We start from the raw sequence: 15,240 nt of genomic DNA on the forward strand, positions 1-15,240 counted from the left end.
TCCTTCCCCACTGCAGACCAGGTTCTCCCCACACCCTATAATTATCATTTAGGTGTTATTTCCTGGTGTAGGGAGCTGGAGGGGGAGGCCTTGCTTCTGTGATGAAATCTGTTATTCCGGTTTGGTAGCTTTGAACAAGCATTATTTTAATTGTTAATTCTGTTGAATATTCCCTTAGCATACTTAGCATAACTTGTGGGATCAAATCACAGCTAAATACTTCAAGATTTTAAACCATGGAATCAAAACAATTACAAGATGGGTTACTCTCAATAACAGGCCTCTTAGCTTGCAAACATTTGATTTTAGTTTATACATGTTTAAAGTTTTAATCCTGCAGGCCCCTGACAGCTGTCATTCAGGTGGCCGAGGGTGCTGCGCCCAGATTCTGACAGATCCACAGACAACCACTTTTGCTGTGGAAATCCCTTGATGCTTTCAGCTTTTCAGGACATTGTAAGTTCACAATGGTTTCTTATACTAAGTAAATTGTAGCTCCCAGTAAGAATTTTGGATGTTGAGGGTGTTTTGTACCGACATTCTGCAGTTTCAGCAACCAAGAAAAAGGATTTAAAGCAAGATTTTCCGGTTTCCTTCTGCCAAGCACTGCTTTTCCTTCTGTACTTCATCTTCACATGTTGTGGAGCCCAGTGACATATTTCAGGAGTGAGATCTCTGTTTCACCACTGACAACATGCATGACAGTTTGGGCAGCCATCTTTTTGTATTTTACGAAGCACGATTTTCAGAGGTTTTGGTGCGCACAAGGGTTTTGAAGCCATTTTGATGGTTCTGGCACCATCAGAACACAGTGATGCTGCATGGCAGAGCAAAAGTGGGTTGAATCATCCCAACTTTAACGGCTGGTCTACACCAGAATAGAAGACGAGACTGGTTAAAGACAGTCTTAATTGAATTAGCTTAAGTTCCAATAGGAGCAGATTTAGAGGGTAAGACAAGTCCTTAGAGAGGATTGTGAGTAGTACATGTGGCCGGTCAAGTCTGTCAGTTTGTTTTATGTGAGTGAAAGGTGTGATGACATCAGAATTGAAAGGAAAAAATATTTTAAGTAAGAGAAAAGCTTGAAGTTGAGATGTGAAAATTGATTGCTTTAAAGTTGAACTTTGATGGGTTTTTTTTAGCAAGATGAACTTAAAAAATGGTGTTGTGACGGGATTGGAGCTTGCAACGATTGGTGCTCGCTCATAAGTGTATCTTGATTGAGACATAAATTGGAAACTGTAGCTAAAACATAAAGGAGTGGTAGCAAAGAGATAGGTGAAGGTTAGAAATGGAAGAGGTTACTCCATTAGTGCAACCCTGCAAACAACTACGAAACATGCGCTTAAGCTTAAACAGTACAGTTCAGAGTGGGTTAAGGGGACCGCAGACACAATGTTTATGCCATGGCCACAAGGCGGATCATTATCGAGGGCATATGACAACATATTTGCATGCTGCGTACACAGGAAAAAAGTTAGAAAAGCGCCTAGCAAGTCTAGAGCTTTGGAAAATGAATGAACACGAAAAGGAGGAGGAGCCTCCTTTAGATTGGATACTTAACATATGCAAAGAGGGGGTGAAGAGCCTTCTGCTCCGCCCGCCCCATTTGAAATAAAAGACGAAACCAAGAATGTCGAAGGGTTATGCCCATTAAGGGAACTTAAAGCAGTGAAGGGATATAGCAATCGGTCATATAAGTCACCTACACAAAGTAGTGATGAGGGCCCAGAGAAAGATACTGAGAAAGAAATAACCTCCAAAGTCCTGTGGGATAAGGGGAGACGTGACAAGGAGAAAAGTGATCGAGCAAGTATATCTCTAGATACAAGGAGAGAAATAAAGAGATGGAAAGGAGATAAGGATAAAACTGATCAGATGGTGCTCTTATAGAACGAATGGATGGGAGGTCAGATTTTACATAAACTCGATGGTAAAGGCATTGAGGATGTAAGACAAAGGGGAGATCAAGACGAACAAGACAGAAAAGACAAAGAACGGGAGGAACGAGTGAAAGATGAAGGAGCAAAAAGAAAAGATAGACAAAGACGAGAACAGTTATAGCAATATGAGCAGGCTAAAAAACAGGAGAGAGCAGAAGAGCAAAGAAAATGTGACAATAGACAAAGAACAGCGGATGAAAAGGAAAGGCTAGGAAGCAAAAGGAGATACAAAGGGAGATACAAAGGGCATATGAACGAAGGGATATGAAAAGAAAGAGGAAGACAGAGTAAGAGAGGAAGCGAGAAAGTGCAGAGAAGTCAATGACGACACGGAACGTAAAAGAAGGCAGAGAGCATGCGATCTTGAGTATTTGGAAAGAGAAGTAAGAGATCCCAATCCACAGGTATCATGGGAAGACATAGAGGAATTTTTTCCCGAATCCGAGCCATTACTAGGTACGTCTAGTGTGAATCTAGAAGACGAGTTTGACTCGCGACGTATTGGGGAAACGATCAACAGAGTATACCATGAAACTTACCTGGAACAGTATCCTGTCTTCAATCCATCGCCAACTTCAGTTCCACTCACCTGAAGGTACGAACTCCATCATCCGGCACAGCATGCATCCCAGAATACCATAACCTGGAAAGAGGAGAAAAAAAGACAGCATTAGTAAGTGTTTACTCACGTTTACTCCCGAATGAAGAAAGCCACACAATTCTTACCTGGGTAGTCATCTCCTGGTCAGTATCATTGCTGGAACATTACGGTGCTCAGCGAGGAACATCGCAACCTGCAAGGAGAGAAAATACACAGGTTAGCAATATAAAAGGTGAAACAGAGCCCCGCATCGCGCATTACTCACCGGACAGCATCGCGCACACCGTGCTTTCGCCACCCGGCCCATGCTCATCTTCAAACTGCATGACAACACCAAAATACCTTTCCATACCTAAAAGGAAAGAAGCAAGACATTATTATTCGAACTAAGAGGAACATAAGAACTGCATTTAAAGACTGTAAAGCAGCAAACCTACAGAGTCTCAGCAGGCCTGGATTCCCACAGGGGGGGGCTTGCACCAGTGAAGTAACTTGGTCGCTGCTCGCCCCCCACATCTACGCACCCCTGCCACAAGGAGCAGGACGGAGAATCCACCTTTTACAATATTAAGGTGAGGAGAGGGCCCAAGGAGGAGGAAGGAGTTGAGGCCAAGGGAGGTGGGAAAACAAAGACAATCTGGTATTGAATTCAGCTCTCTTATATTGAAGACCCATCTTTAACCAAAGGCTTTACCAAGGGACCGGGAGAGGGTTTGAGAGTGCAAATCATCCAACCAGGGCTGGGTGGCGTCCCCGTGGATACCAGGTGAGCGTAACACTGACAAGTGGAAAGCGTGAAGAACCCTTTTGGCTTGATTTTGGACACTCCCTTTTGAGCTATAAATAAAAGGTAAAAGGACACCTTCGAACACTGTGTCCATCTTAGTTGCAGAGTTAAGGGAAGATCTGCATGCTTAAAAGCCACAGTAGTTTATTGACTTGGGACTGAGGCATACTTAAGTCTTGATAAGAATAAGGATATGCCAGATTCTGATAGTGGACACAGCAATTGGAAGAGGGTACAATACCCCAATTTCTTCTACAAAGAGTTCTTGTTTGGTTCTACTCATGGTGTTACCCAGTGATGCCCTTTCTAGGCACGTACTTATGTATTTTGAGTTGGTGTTACGCTCTTATCCTACGTGGGTGGGGAGAACTTGCTGCATTCCAGCTTTTATTCAAAATCCTGACAATGAAAAGCTCATAAGAAGATTGTTCATAATCATTACTGAAGAATTTTTGAAGTTGCCTGAGTACAGTGAAGGAAACACAAATGCCCTTATCAAGCGACACAGCATATAGACTGGTGTTCTTTCGTCTAATTGAAGAATACCCGCTCCTTGTTGGCAGAAACACATACGTGGTAACTTTTCTGAGAGATCCAAGAAACACTGCAAACTTGAATGTGATCCTGGAAGGAATAATAATCCAGGTGACCATCTATACTGAGAGAAATCACAGAGCAGTGTAGAAACTTTCCTCTCAGGGATAGATCAAGGAAGTGAAAAAAAGAACATACTTTTTGCTCATGCTGACAGGGAAGCAACATGTCATCCGGACGGAAGCAGATTCGAGGCATTGATTGGGATGAATGATAAATGAAGCAGAGCTTGTAGAGGCTTGCAGAGGACATTTTTCTTCACGATAAAGAAACATTTGAATCCCGACTGGTGAAAAAACTGGTTCCAGAAAGAAAGACAAAGTCATTTCATAAACATCCAGAAGGCAGATAGTTGATTGAGGACACATGCTGAAGAAGACAGCAGCTTCTAGAAAGCAATCAAAAGTGCAGAGCCATTAAAGTTTGTTTTTCTTTAGCATCAAATGATCGAGATGGGGATCTTTAACAGCAAAATTGTGTTGCCCCATGAGAACAGACACACACATTGTCCAAGAAGTAGATGCTGTAGGCTCACGTATCACTGTATTATCTACACATGCATTATACTCATACTCGTGTTGCTTTCACTGACAGTAAGAACTGCATTTTATATAGGAGCACATGGGGCAATGAATCTTGTATATGTTTCTGAGCAAAAGGAAAGGGTGAGATTGGCAACTGCAAGGCAGCCTAGACCACACATAGTTATTCCTGTCCCAAGAAAAGATGGGAAGATACCTGAGCTTGAAATGGATGTTGTTAGTAATCAGTCACACACAGCACTTGTTTCAGAAATTGCTTTTAAACGCCAGAGACAGGGTCGGTGGATCAGGCAAGGTAAGGTGTTAGTAAAGGTTGGACCTACACAGATAATGCATGCAGACTCACCTGGCCTAGTGACAAGAGGACCAAGCACAAGTCCCAAGGAAAGGTTACACGCAGAGATTATAGCAGAATCTTTATGGCCGTTTTTAGCTGTTGCTAGAAAAAGACAGATGGATAAAGAAAGACTTGCTGACTTCCCTATGCAGGGAACCCAGATGGATGTTCCTGCAAACAAATCATCTAGAAAAAGCTATGTGGATACATTTTGAGATGTGGTCATAGAAAACTACATGAAAGGTTTGAGAACCAAAAGAAGCTCCCAAGAAGATAATTATGAAATGATGATTATCTGGACAGCACAGCACACTTGGGAAACAACATATGGTACCAACACATGACAAAAGTTGGAAGAAGGACGTCAGATGAAGAATGCTTCATATGTGCACTCCTGCCATACAGCATGGGGAAGTTGAAGATCTTCATAGCTATAGAAATAGATGTTCTAACAGCACACTGTATAGTGCAGCTAGATTTCTGTAGTACAAGAGGCCAGTTCATGGGCCGAACAGCCTCTCTCAAATGGGCAACTGAAGGGACAGATCCAAATGAAGATGACTATGTTCAAGACATAAAGGCAAGAAACAATGCCAAGACAAAGAAAATTGTGATCAGATATGAGAAACCTGGGGTAAAAGGAACTGGAATAAGAAGAGAATTAAATCAAAAACTGAAAGTTCCAGGACAATCTACAGAAGACATCCGCAAATGGAAAAACAGAGGCCAGATGTAGATTTGGTGAACTGTCTTATCACCAGATGGCTGGGAAGAAGAAGTAGTAATCTGCAGAGACTTGGTAATAATGGGTCAATACCAACCAACAATCGAGAATGCACAAATGTTGTGTACACCATTATGGCCAAACCTTACTAAACTACTGACATGGGTCGAAGACAGAGGAGGACCCCTGCAGATAATACAATTGGAGAGTTCTAAATTGTGCTTCAGGAACAATGGTACAAGAAAAATGAGGGAGACTCAGAACTGTGGACGAATCTTCGATGCACCAGGAATGAACATCGGAACAACAGTCATCATGGATCATTATTGGGCTTGTGGATCAATGGCCTACATCAGACTGCCTAAAGATTGGGGAGCAATCTGCACATTGGTGAATGTCCATGCTCCTGCGTTGGTGATTCCTAAAGGTGACCTGAACATGAATAGTTTCCCGAAAGCAGATGCACATCTGAGGAAGAAAAGATCTGTAAAACGGATAAATCGAATAAAGAGAGAGAACTACTTCTCTGCCAAATCAATAAAAGCCTTTGATGCTATTCTATATGAACATAGATTGTTCAGCCAGACTTCTTCGGTGTTCACGTTGATCTTTATACCAAGGATCAAGGTTGAAGCAAATAGCAAGTGGCTTCATATCACCAGATAGGAATTACTACAGGCAATTAATATGGCTATAAAAGGATTCAATGCCATCAGAGAAGAGATGAGAGCCATACCACGGATGACTCTCCTGAATAGGTATGTCCTGGACATGATCACAGCTATGGATGGAGGTGTTTGTGCCAAAATCAGAGAATCATGTTGCACATTTAAACCTTCTCATGATGATGAGAATGGAACCTTGACAGAGGCCATAGACATGCTGACGAAGCTCCATAGCCAGCTGATAGAAGAGGTTGAAGACATTGCTGATGACAGCTGGTTTGGATCACTCTTTTTGTGGGTTCCACAATGGATGGCAGATATGTTCAAATTTCTTGGAGCTTTGTTATTATTAGTGATGCTCGGATTCGGTGTGATCGAGATAATAATCTCACAATTCAAGAAGACAGCAAAGAAAGCCATACGGATGAAGATTATGATTGATGTTGAACCAGGATGAAAGCCTAAAGATCTGATTGATGAAGAAATCAGAGACTTCGTGAAGGCCAGTATCCATCCAGTATCCATGCACCCGAGGGAAAAAAAGTTCCTGTGTCCAAAGGACCATACGAAGTATGTGGGAAGATGGATCTATTGCAGTCCAAGTGGACAGTGAATCCTGATCCATTTATACTCAGAGGCACATGCCCACATGCTCTTCCTGACCATTCTGAACATTTACCTTGAGCTACAGTGCATACACATACACCTTCTCCTTAGGTCACCTCACCCCTAGGAGAGCAGCAGTGGCACTAACTGTAAGTCCGGACTTTCGAGTCCCTGTGTTCTGATTGTATTTACCATCTGGAGCTGTTTGCAGGTGGTCCCTCTGTTTTTTTGCACTTTTAGCATTTTCAGAACTTTTTAGGCGTGGCCCCCTCCAACAGGGCTTTTTTTCTTTGGGAGGTGGCCTGTTTTTCGATTGCAATATTCATGATGTTGCTTGATCTCAGAATGGTCGAATCCATTTTGTACTTTTGCTTATTTTTTCCTTGTTCTTTGTCCTTCTGTTAGATTTTGTTTATTGACTTGTCATATCATTGTTTTACCATTTCATCAATTTTTTGTAAAGCACTTTAGGACAAGGTTCTACAGCAGTAAAATAAAACCAACACATTCTGACTGCCAATGCTTTGCTCTATGAGCAGTGCAGTACTCTTGCTCCCGAACCAGATTTGTACTACACAAGCATATAACAACAATAATAATACTACTAATACTACTGCTAATAACAATAATAATACCTCTGTTGCACCCACTTTACTTAGTCGGTTCAGAGCAGGCCTGAGTAAGCAGCCTGCCATCCCAGAACTGAGCCTCCTTTTTAAGTAGTTCAGTCCTCAGTCAATAAGTCTACATTCAGACCAAACAAACGGACCGTTCACTTCGTGGAACTCCCACTATTCACCCGTAACTTGTGCAGTAGGGTTTGATTTCGAAACACTGTGCCGGTTTTCAGATTAATAATCGTCATCTAATATGGCGTCTATATTTCTAACACTAGATGGCGCAATTTCATCACTTAACATAATTTCTAGTGACAAAAAAATATAATTAGTTTCATGTTTCCATGTCAAAACTGCATATTTTAGCACCGCGCTGCTATCTATTGGATAGTTGCATTTGTTTAGTGTTAAGTTCACCTCTAGATGAAAAGAGGCTAATAAATAGAACACAACAAATGCAAACACCCCGTGCACACGGGGTGGAGCAAGGAGTGGCTGGGATTTAGAGATAGGCGAAGAGTGCTTTTACCGGAAATACGTTGCAAAAGTCATCAAATAGTATACACAGAAATTACACAAGCGTGCCTTACCTTGGTAGGGGGCACAACGGGCCACAAACGCGTAATGTTGTTGAGTCCGAAGGAACATTGGTAAATAATAATGGTTGCTGGCTAACACATTTATTGGGAAGCAACTATAACCAGTAATGTAACATTATTTACAGTGACACACATAGGCTGTGAGGGGCGAGTGGGTGATGTTGAACAACAAATGTAGTGGTGCACCTGCCTTTCTTATTAAAGGTAATTTAAAACCCTAAACCAGTGGTCTTCAAACTTGTTTGCCCTGGGCCCACCTGAGCAAAATATCGGCAGGCCGGGCCACCCCAAAAATGTCAAATGGACAGTATCTACAAATGGCTATGAACTATTGTGTGCCGTCACCGCACCCTACTCACAGTATAGTCCCTGGGCTGCCCCACCTGCTGCCATCAGAGTCTCTGGGCTCCCTCATCCCACTTCTACTCAGTCCCTCAGAATCTCCCTACCCCATCACAGACCCTGGGCTCTCTCCATCTTGCTCCCACCACTATCCCATGGCTCCCGCCCATCCTGTTCCCACCACAGTCCCTGGGCTCCCTGCACCCTGTTCCCAACACAGTCCGTGGGCCAGTGTCGGCTGGTGAATTTTTTAAGTGGAGGGGCATGCATATTTCCCCCAAAAATGCCATAACGACCAGGTGCAGCGAGGGAGCCTGAACCAATTAAGGAGTATTTTGGGGAGATCTCCCCCCAAGATATTTTTAAAAAAATGGGTTAAAATGTTGCATTGTAGAGCATACTTTAATTTTAAAAAATGGGTAAAAAGCCAAACAGTTTGCAATTGGTGCTGGGGGACAAGGGGGCATGCATGACATTTTTTATACCATCCCTATCCCCTAGACTCCACTGGGCCTAACACAATCAACATGATTATGTGTGTATGCAAGGCGCTGGGATTCCAAGGGGGAAAGAATGGTATTTTTGACTGGACATCTATGATAGATATCCAGTAAAAAGAAAATACCATCCCTGTCCCCCACATCACCTCAGAAGGAGAGCTGATATTGGCAGGTGAGTATGGGGGTTGTGCAACAAAGGCATTTTTTTAAATGCCTTTGTTGTACGCCCCTCATTCCACCTTCAACACCCCACTCACCAAAATCAGCTCAACTGACCAAAACAAACACACACACATACACATTCAGACAGGAATCACTCTATCATTCACACAAGCACCCATCACCATACACTCACTCATAACACAACCATACACGCATCCATACACATATTTAAATAAAAAATAAATTAACATAAATGTACCTTCTGCAGAGACCTGTGTGTGAGTGCTAAAACGCCCAGCTCCAGGCTGCTCTGTCCATATATGCGAGGACGTGCAGGAGCTCCCCCTCGCACATACAGATATGCAGTACCGCAGCCAGAATTTCCAATGAGCTATGCAAGGCTGTCGAAGCAAAAGGCCTCCAGCCTTGCATGGCTCAGTGAGCATGTGCGGCTGGGCAACTGAACTGAACTGTCAAAAGGAAACAGTGTTTGCCTTTGACAGTTCTGCCAGCTCAGGAGCACTCCCTCAGAAAAAGCAGCTCAGGGAGTGCTCAGTGCTTCACTACACTGGCTCCTCGGCTCTTCCATAATGAGTGACGGGGCCACAGGATGAGCCGCCAGGCTTGGACTGGCCTTTACGGCCACTTGTTTGAAGGACTGTGCGTAAACGGGGACTTTGTAACATTGTGGGTGTTACGAGGAACGACCCGCAGGCAGTCCATCTTGCGCCCATTATTGCGCGGAACTATACGTATTCATGGATCCAACCCTGCAACCTCTCAGTGGAGAAATGGCCATGCAAAGCCCTCATCCGATCTGCCACCCGAAGGCAGGCATGCAGACACTTTCGCATGGGAATCACTGCACGGAGGTAAAATGGGGTGTCGGGTTTAGGGGTGCGTACGCAGTGTAGTGAGGTGCAAGAAGGGTTTACGGGGGTTCAAGCACAGATTTTCAGAGTTCTACCCGAGTTACAACAAATCGTACACATGTTGTCGGGGTGGTGGTAAAAGTTATGGGTGATCCTGTGCAGGGTCCCCGAGATGTAGGCCTGCTTGCACGGGTCCCGACACACTGTTTTAATGGTGCAAGCACCCCGGGAGCCCGTAAAGGTAGCAGTTTCTGGCTGTTTTTGCTTCGTGTGGGTGCGTGGAGGCCCTAAGTATACAGGAATCAGGGATGAGAAGGAGCAGAAACTGGAGGCAGCAGAGAGGGGGCGGGGAAGATGCTTCGAGAAGTGCTAGCTCGTGTACATCTGGGCCACCAGTTCCCACTGTTTCTTGAGGTCTATAGAGTGGCCTCAGCATTCACAGCCCTTCCTTCAAGGAAATGTACATGTGTGCGACCAAAGAAGTGAACAAGAGATGATGGAAGCCTGGGATAAAGGGCTGACATTTCCTATGGGAAAGTGACTGGATGCCTACAAATGTTGGTTCCATGTCATTTCATCGCCTGTAATTTCATCCCCTGTCATTTTAACGTGCACATTCCATCGGAAATGCTCATAGTTTTTTGTTTTTTTGGGGGGTTTTGGGGGGTTCCCCCCATGCTCACCTCCCACACTTATTTTTGCTATTGCCTACCCGCCCAAACCCTTATCTGTCCTTTCCCACCCCCCTAAAAAATGTAATGAGCACATTCGATGGAATATGCACGTTAAAATGCCTGGGGATGAACATGCAGGTGAAGAAAGGACATCGTACCCAAATGTTACCACAGGGCTTAAAACCATGAGCGGTATGAATAATCGGCGTGCAGAACGTGGAACTCCACAGGAAGTGACATCAGAGCACCTGGAGTCGCAGCAAGGCAATGCTACATCCTTTCAATTAATAGGTGGGGGGTGCCTTTCCTCTCAGGACAACTTCACTTGGCTAGTAGAAGAGTATAGCTTTAGCGTACATCATGTTTGACTACAATTACCAGAATACAAATGATATAAGTGTAAAAGCCAGGATGGCCACACAGATAACAACTGACAAGTGACCACCAAAGATCTCTGTGAACTGATCTTCCAGGCTAATATTAAATACTGTAAAGGTACACTTCAAAAAGCCTGTGAAATAGTCACTTGCGTTTAGTCATTAATCAACAGCTTGTTATGCGTGGTGCGATTATGGGCCTGGTCCATAGAATTTTTAGCGCAGTGCAAAGTGACTTTGCACTGCCAATAAACACCCTGATTCATGGAGAAATGCAAAGTGTATTTTTGCAGTGCAAAGTGACTTTGAACCAGTACAAAGTCAAGGCAAAGACACTTTGCACTACAAAAATACACTCTGCACCGCTTTGTGAATCAGGGTGTTTGTTGGGAGTGTAATGTCACTTTAAAATATTGTTGTCAGACAAGCAGTATCACCACGGAAATGAGAGGATAGCACAGGAGCAACGCACTTGCCTTGAAAACCAAACGACGAAGACGACACAGGTTCGATTCTGGGTCTGTGCTTAGAAACCTCTGGGTATTAAGTGCATTACTAATAACAATTTACCATGCCGTTTGAATGTTTATTACTTTTATTCAGTCATTTGTCTTCTTAAAGAATATTGAGCATCCAACTTGGAGCTATGTCAGGTTTTGGCCTTGAGATGCAGGTTTGCAAATAACAAACATAACTCACAGAAAACAGAGACATAATGATAACAGTTGCAGCCCAGCATAATTCCCTGCTTCAGGTGCTTGACTCCACAGATTCACACTAAACACGGATCCCTCCTCCCTTTGCTAGCCTGAGAGGAAAGGATTCCTGCCTCTAAAAATAGTAAGGGGACTTTGTCCGCTCCCTTGGCGTGTGCCCTGAATACTACATTTACAAAACCCAACCTGGACACCTAGCGAACACTCTTCAACCCCACCTCAGTCCACACACCGTCCCAAAACCACACCTCGTTCAAGTATATCTGTTTGTTACCCGTGTTGTGACGTCATACTCGTGTGTGACCCATAGCGCTACATTGCTCACAAAATGCCAATGGAGGCAGGTGGGTATTGACCCACTACTGCTGGGAAGTGTCTGGTTTTAGATGAATCCCTGTGCCTCTGGATGTGTCAGCTTAAACTCCTTAACACATTGACAAATTAAAGGAATAGTGCCACCAAAAATGTTATTGGCTCAAAAGATAGGCCATGATCAAAAATATATATAAAAAATATTAATTAATTAGAAAGTTCTTATGTAAACTTTTGAGAAAATCAGGCTCAAATTCACACATTTAAAGCACTAGGCGGCATCCATTTTGTGAAATGGATGAGCCTCCAGCATCATCCACTGGTAAATAGCCAGGGAGACCAGAGGTCCATATTACTCATATACTACATTCTAATAAGTGCAAAGCAGTAACTTCTGCAGGTTTTCTGAAGGCTTTCTGAAGGCTCACGTCATTGTATCCGGTTGGGGGTAACATTTCATTGGCTACTTTGCCGGAATTCGGCAACACAATCATAGTTGAGGTAACAGAGACAAATCATGTTCATGCATGTTACACATTGTATGCAGAAATAATTCGACCAGAAAGAAAACAGAATGCTCATGTGATGTAATTGAACATATACAAGGGCATCTTAGGCACCAAGCGATTGTTCTTTGCCTGCATAGCTAGCCTGCATAATAATAATCTAATCTAACAATATAATAAAAGGCCAGATGTATGTTTGCCCAATGCAGTAGCTTTGCCTGTTGTCACCGCTAGAGGGAGCTGTTGCCTTAGAATATATAGTGGTCCTACTCTGTTAATGTAAACCCGCACTTTGGCCCGGGCACACAGGCTTCTACACTAGTACTACTAATTACCTGCAATTTGTATGATGCCTCATGTGGGCCCGCTTTGAACCACTGTAATAATCAGTGTCAGTAGTAGTACTCACTTCGGGAACTCGCTCTCTACGAGATGCGCTTCATTTGTCCCTGACAGATTCTTCCTTATTTAGGAGTAGGCATGCATGATGCATGCATGATGCATGGTATGGGACAGCCACTTATGGTGCCAACGTGTGCCTACATACCACCCAGGCCTGGACTTTGCCAATCACTAAACAGGACACTGCAAGGAGGTCATGTAATTGTACAGTGGCAGTTTGGCGGTGTTAGTCCCCATTGATGGAGTCCATGGGACTTAATGGGGGATTTCAGCAGTAAATACTGCCAAAATGGGTGCATTTTGTCAGTAAGGTAGTGGAATTACCCCCAGCATTTTGATGGAGGTTTTACCTCCATCTCACCACCAAAATGGAAATTGGGTGGTGCAGTAATGTGGCGGTAACAGTATTACTGCTGGATTTTTACCGCAGTGCCCAACTTACAATGAGGCCCAAAGTAAGTGAAACTCTACTTCAGCACTTCTGGGAACAGCTATGCAAGAAGCGCAATGACCCCCAGCGTTCTTAACAAGCATGAGAGAACCATCCATATCATGGGGGAGGTGGATTAAATTCTTTGACTCATACATATAGGTTTGAGATGGGCCAAGTTACACAAATACCAGGAACAGAGCTGTGCTACTTAGTGATCTGGGAGTGGAAGGACACTGGGTTCTCAAAGGCCTTCCCATCCGCCCTCCCGATGAAGCATACACGGCTCTGGATGTTTTACCTGAGGTCAAGCTGTGCATGCAAAAGAGGTTTGGAGACATGCAGAACATAATGATGCAAAAGACTGAAATTTGACATCAGAAGGCAAGCAACAATGGAACCAATGTCACTGTAAGCCTTCATAAAATGGTAATTCCAGGTGATGTTGAGGCAACTGCTGACAACAGAATTAAGGACATGTTGATCACTGGTTGCAGAGATCATAAGATCTACAAAAAGATGTTAACTGCAAAGAACCTAGTTTGTAGAGGAGGCACCAGTCATACATAACCAGAGCTGCTGAGGAAACACTGATCAGGTGTTGCACAAAGACCACACAAGTTCTGCTGATGTAAAGGCAGTATCACAGAAAAGAAGGCAACACCCAAGAAGGTAACAAATATACAATCACCCACAAAGAAGCACCTTTGCAGGGACAGGTGAACGCAACAAGTGTGGCTGTAAACTGCTCCTAGCAAATTATCCCAAATTCCCAGCAAGAGAAGCAAGATGTTCTAATTGCAAGAAGCAGGGCCACTCCACCAAGAACTGCACATTCAAGTAAAGGTGCAAAGTGAGTGTGGTTGCAGCTTCCTCCAGGAAGACCGATGTCGAACCACCAGACGAACCAACAGTTCTGCCTGCACAGAACTCAAATGCTAAATGTGAAACAAAGCCATACTTCACAGTAAGAGTAAAGGACCACCAAGAGTCGATGCTTGCAGACGCAGGATCAGATTTCACAAGCTTACCAATAAATACCCTTAAAACATACATGCAGAGCAAACATCTGCACCTGAGACTCAAACCTTCAACTGTCAGACCTAGAGCAAATGGAGGAAACGCAATTGCTCTCGTGGGTTACACCAAATGCAATCTGTAATTTACAGGAACATGAGGAACATTGTATGCTGCAGATCCTGGGATCTGGATACTAGGATGACACGTACGGAGAAAGCTCAACATTTTATGGATCTTTGCAGGAAGGAACAAGTCTATTCTTGGAACACATAATTGATCAAAAAGATAATCAATAACCATAGAGAAATCTTCAAGAATAAACGGGGCTGTGTAAAGCACTACACACATCGCATAGTTCTTCAAGAAGGGGCAAATTCAATAAATCACAGAGTACGCCCAATTCTGATCACAGCTCAAAAAGAACTAAGGAACGTTTTGGTGAACATCGTGAAGGATAGAAGCATTGAAGTGGTAGAAGACACATAATGGCTAAGTCCTGTGGTACTGATGAAAAAAGAAACTGGTTATCTGTGTATGTGCATCGACGTGAGTAGCCTAAACAAGCATATCGTAACTGATAATAACTCACTACGTAAAATCCCGTAGCTACTGCAACTGTTAAGCAATGCCAAAATATCCTTGAAATTAAGCACCAAATACCGCAGCAAAATTACTCATAAGATCTCATTGCATTCATAATGACATTAGCTATCAATGTGCGGTTTCAACAAAATGCCTTTTGGTCTCTCTTCAGGCACCTCAGTCTTCATACGGATGATGAATTATTTACTCAAGAAGAAAAGCAATGTCATATACTTCTAAGGCGATGTAGTGGTGTATGCAAAGGACTAGGAAGATAAAAAAACTGCACTACAAATGGTGTTGAAAACCTTGAAGAGAGACGAGTGGGGA

Source organism: Ambystoma mexicanum, chromosome 10 (genome assembly GCF_040938575.1).
Source record: "Ambystoma mexicanum isolate Mex_15411 chromosome 10, UKY_AmexF1_1, whole genome shotgun sequence".
Classification (NCBI taxonomy): Eukaryota; Metazoa; Chordata; class Amphibia; order Caudata; family Ambystomatidae; genus Ambystoma; species Ambystoma mexicanum.